At 40.2% G+C, this 4687-nt stretch overlaps 1 pseudogene; it reads left to right on the plus strand.

Moving 5' to 3' along the window:
• Positions 1-1230, plus strand: part of LOC102480777 (guanine nucleotide-binding protein G(q) subunit alpha pseudogene) — a 7271-nt pseudogene extending 6041 nt beyond the window's left edge.
• The last annotated feature ends 3457 nt before the right edge of the window (positions 1231-4687 follow it).

Here is a 4687-nt window from a genome sequence, read left to right on the forward strand (position 1 = left end):
CGGGGGGGGGGGGGCGCGGCGCCCCCCGCTGGCCGCGGGGAGCGAGGGCGGAAGGGTGTGTGGGCGAGCGCGTGAGTAGGGGGTGCCGGCGGGGCTGAAGCCCAGGCACTTTGGAAGCATGCCCCTGGAGTCAACAATGGCATCAACGACGAGATCGAGCGGCAGCTCCGCAGGGACAAGCGGGACGCCCGCTGGGAGCTCAAGCTGCTGGTGCTGGGGACAGGGAGAGCGGCAAGAGCACGTTTATCAAGCAGATGAGGATCATCACGGGTCTGGCTACTCTGAGGAAGACGAAAGGGGCTTCACCAAGCTGGTGTGTCAGAACATCTTCACGGCCATGCAAGCCACGATCAGAGCCATGGACACACCCGAGATCCCTACAAGTACGAGCACAATAAGGCTCCTGCACAGTTAGTTGGGAGAAGTGGATGTGCAGAAGGTGTCTGCTTTTGAGGATCCATATGTATATGCAATAAAGAGTTTATGGAAAGATCCTGGAATCCAGGAGTGCTTCAATAGAAGACGACAGTATCAGTTATCTGACTCTACCAAATACTATCTTAATGACTTGAACCCCATAGCTGATCCTGCATACCTGCCTATGCAAGAAGATGTGCTTAGAGTTCGAGTCCCCACCACAGGAATCATGGAATACCCCCTTTGACTTACAAAGTGTCATTTTCAGAATGGTGGATGTAGGGGGCCAAAAGTCAGAGAGAAGAAAATGGATAATACTGCTTTGAAAATGTCACCTCTACCATGTTTCCAGTCGCTTAGTGAATATGATCAAGTTCTTGTGGACTCAGACAATGAGAATCGAATGGAGGAAAGCAAAGCACTCTTTAGAACAATTATCACATATCCCTGGTTCCAGAACTCCTCTGTTATTCTGTTCTTAAATACGAAGAATCTTCTAGAGGAGAAAATCATGTATTCCCATCTAGTTGACTACTTCCCAGAATACCACCCACCACAGAGAGATGCCCAGGCAGCTTGAGAATTCATCCTGAAGATGTTCGTGGACCTGAACCCAGACAGTGACAAAATTACCTACTCCCACTTCACATGCGCCACAGACACGGAGAGCATCCGCTATGTCTTCACTGCGGTCAAGGACACCGTCCTCCAGTTGAATCTGAAGGAGTACGATCTAGTCTAATTGTGCCTCCTAGACACCCGCCCTCCCCTTCCCTGGTGGGCTACTGAAGATATACAAGAGGGACTGTATTTCTGTGAAAAACAATTTGCATAATACTAATTTATTGCTGTCCTGGACTCTGTGTGTGTCCACAGAGTTTGTAGTAAATATTATGATTTTATTTAAACTATTCAGAGGAAAAACAGAGGATGCTGAAGTACAGTCCCAGAACATTTCCTCTCTATCTTTTTTTAGGCAAAACCTTGTGGCTCAATGTATTTTAAATTCTGTCATGCGCTCGCAAAGATAAGAGTTGTTCTCTCTCTCTCTCTCTTTCTCTCTCTCTCTCTCTTTCTTTTTTCTTTTCTACCTTCTGTCTCTTTCTCTATCTGTTTTTCTCATGGAAAAAGTAAGTAAACTTTAAAGTGAAGAAAAATTATGAAAAGAAAATCTGAAAAAGGAACAAGGAGAGTAAAAGAAAAAATAATAATGATAATAGAATAGTCTATAGTAGAGAAAATAGATATAATAGGCACAACATAGCCCAAACTGAGTTCTTTGGGGAAAAAAGAACAACTATAGAACAGATAAATATTAATCAAGACTGATAAAGAAAGACACATCGAAAACATTATGAAAAAATTTTGAAGTTAAACATATAACAGGTTAAAATGTAATCAATTTTATAATAATTATATTATAAAATAATTTTACACAAATTTTAAAAGTTAGATAAATAAATAGAAAAATTCTCAAAAACATAACTAAACACAAGTTACATAAGAGTCTTATAACCTTAGAATCAATAGACAATCATCTTTCCCCAAAATAATAATAAAAAATTTGTTTATAATGAGATTCTACATGTATTCAGGAAGTTGATAATTTCAATCTAACAAAACATCATCTAGAGAATCAAAAAGCAAAAAAGAACCATTCTGAAGTTTATTTTATGTGTGCAGATGTCAGTAAGGCAAGGGCAAAGATACAGACAAGGTCCTTTTATTGAAATGTCATGTGCCATTGTCTTCCCTCCCTTCTTTGCCTTTTGCTTATTTTTCCTCCACCTCTCTTTATAAATTGCAGATGCCAAAAAATATGCCAACAATATGCCAAAAGACACTACATTACCCCAGAGCCTGCTACCCAGAATCTTTTCATAAGTTGTTCTTTTATTTTATTTTTTTGTCCAAATTGTCTCTCTTTTTTTTTCCTTTGTGTTTGGGCCACAGTTTTTAAGTGACTTTTATTATAGGTATGTGTTGCCAAAGCTGGCTTTTTGTTAAACAAAATGAATAAGAACTTTCGAAATGAAAGCCGGTGTCTTAACATATAAGGGAGTAAAGACTGTGAAGCCTAAAATGGCTGACTGAGAATGAACCGGTGACACCAATTGCCAACAGTTGCTAACTGTCCATTTGAGTCTCATGGTCCATCTTTTCCTTTGCCTTTAATAGCGCATTGTTTAGTGTCCACGTCCCATGCTGCGTGTCCAAATGGGCAATGTACAAAAGTAGCCTGTGTGGTTTACATGAAATCTGCTTGTCTCCTTGTGTGAAGCCAATTTCACTTTTTTTTGTATTCTTTAAGTTCAAATAAGTCTGCCAAGCTATTCTTTAAGTTCAAATACGTCTGCCAAGCGCATCGGTTGATAGTATTATTCTGACACCTTTCATTTGCAAAATCCAAAGTTATTACCAGTTTACCACCTTCGAGAGCTTCTTGGACTGGTGACTGGATAAGCTGAACTTAAAGATTTATAGACTTACAAGTAACCTCTCAGTGTTCTACAGAACATGTATTTACATAACTGAACCTGCTAAGAGAGGCATTTGGAGTTCTGTGTGTGTAAATTTTCAACAAATGCAAAAAAATACAGCACACGTATTGATGAGCTTCTGTCCAGTAGCTTGAGTTGTAATGTGATTTAAGGAAATAAATTCTCCTAGTTTAAAAAAAAAAAGAAAGAAATTGAAGACCCAGCAAATGTGTGTGTAGTGGTTAAGGTGCTGGACTCCTAGATGGTGGACAACAGTTCGAGTCTTGAACTTGGCAACTTGCTTTCTCACTTTCTCTTTGGTGAGCACACTTGCTCTGTAGCAAATTTAAAAAAATAATAATGATGATGATAATAAATAAAGCTAAGTAAGTAAGTAATTCTTCAAAAAAAAAAAAAGTTGGGGCCAGCAGGTGACATGGTGGTTAAGGGCACTGGCCTTCCTGACTGCAGTTAGAGCCCGAGAACTGGCGGCTTGCCTTCTCACTCTCTCTCTCTCTCTCTCTCTCTCTCTCTGTACCTTTCTGGTCAAACTAAAACTAAATAAATAAATACACTTAAATAAAATAATTCTTAAAAAAAAAAAAAGTTAAGAAATCGAAATGTCAGGAAGGGGCACACAGCAGCTTCAGAGATCCTTGAAATGCCTGTTCACTTGGTTAACCCAGTTGGTGGACATACCAGGAGTTAACTTTATTATTTTTTACATTGTAGAGATCTACTTTACTCACATCTTTGTCTGATTATATAATAATATTTAAAATTTAAAGAAAAATCTTGTAAGAGAGAAAAATCATGAGGAAAAAAAGAGAGACAAAAGCAAGAAGTTCTGGCAAAAAGGAGTTAAAGCACTAGACAAAGACCCTCTGATGAGAAATGCTCAGACCATCCTATAACCTACAATGGCACTTTTGTGAGGTGTCCTACCATCTCGCTAGCTGCCCTCCCCTAGATGGCCTTCCTAAGGCCTCTTTTAAAAGAATATTTATTTATTTTTTAAATTTGCTATAGGGGACCTTTGCTCATAAAAGAGAGAGAGAAAAAGAAAGTGAGAAAGCAAACTGTCAGATCCGGGATTCAAACTGCAGTCGACCATGTGAGAGTCCGGTGCCCAACCATCATGCCACCTGCTGGCTCCATAAAGGAGGATTAATCCCCCTAGAGGATTAATTGGCTGGCTGCAATTAATTGGGGGATTAATTGGCTGGCCCCAATTAATTCACATTTTATATCATTTAATTTATTTTAAATTTTAAAATAAAATTTTATTTTATTTTAGGAAGTTTTTTCCCTTAAGGCATGTGTATTCTCATTGGAGAGAGAAAGAAGGAAACAGAGACAGTAAGAGGGAAAGTGAAAAATCATCCCCAGGGAAGATGGCCACACTGCAATCCCTTCTCTTCCATTCTCCTCCTGGGATCTTAGGCACACATTCACATGTGCCCAGTGTGAGTTTGAAGCTAAAGGGTCCAGGACTCAAACTACGGTCAGCCATGTGGGAGTTCAGTGACAAAACTGCTATGCCATCTCCAGGTCCCCTAACCCCAGGGCTTTTAAAGACCAGAGAATCCAATCCTTTCCCTCAGGTCTCTCAACTGCAGTAGTGCTACAATGCCCAATCCTTCTCTCTTTCTTTTTCTTTTTTTGGAGAGGTTTTTGCTATAGGGCATGTGCACTCGCCAGACAGAGAGAGACATAGAGACAGAAAGCGAGAAATCACCCCCCAGGGGGGATGGTCACGCCGCAATCCCTTCTCCTCCATTCTCCTCTCG

Source organism: Tupaia chinensis, unplaced genomic scaffold, assembly GCF_000334495.1.
Source record: "Tupaia chinensis unplaced genomic scaffold, TupChi_1.0 Scaffold000678_1, whole genome shotgun sequence".
Lineage (NCBI taxonomy): Eukaryota > Metazoa > Chordata > Mammalia > Scandentia > Tupaiidae > Tupaia > Tupaia belangeri.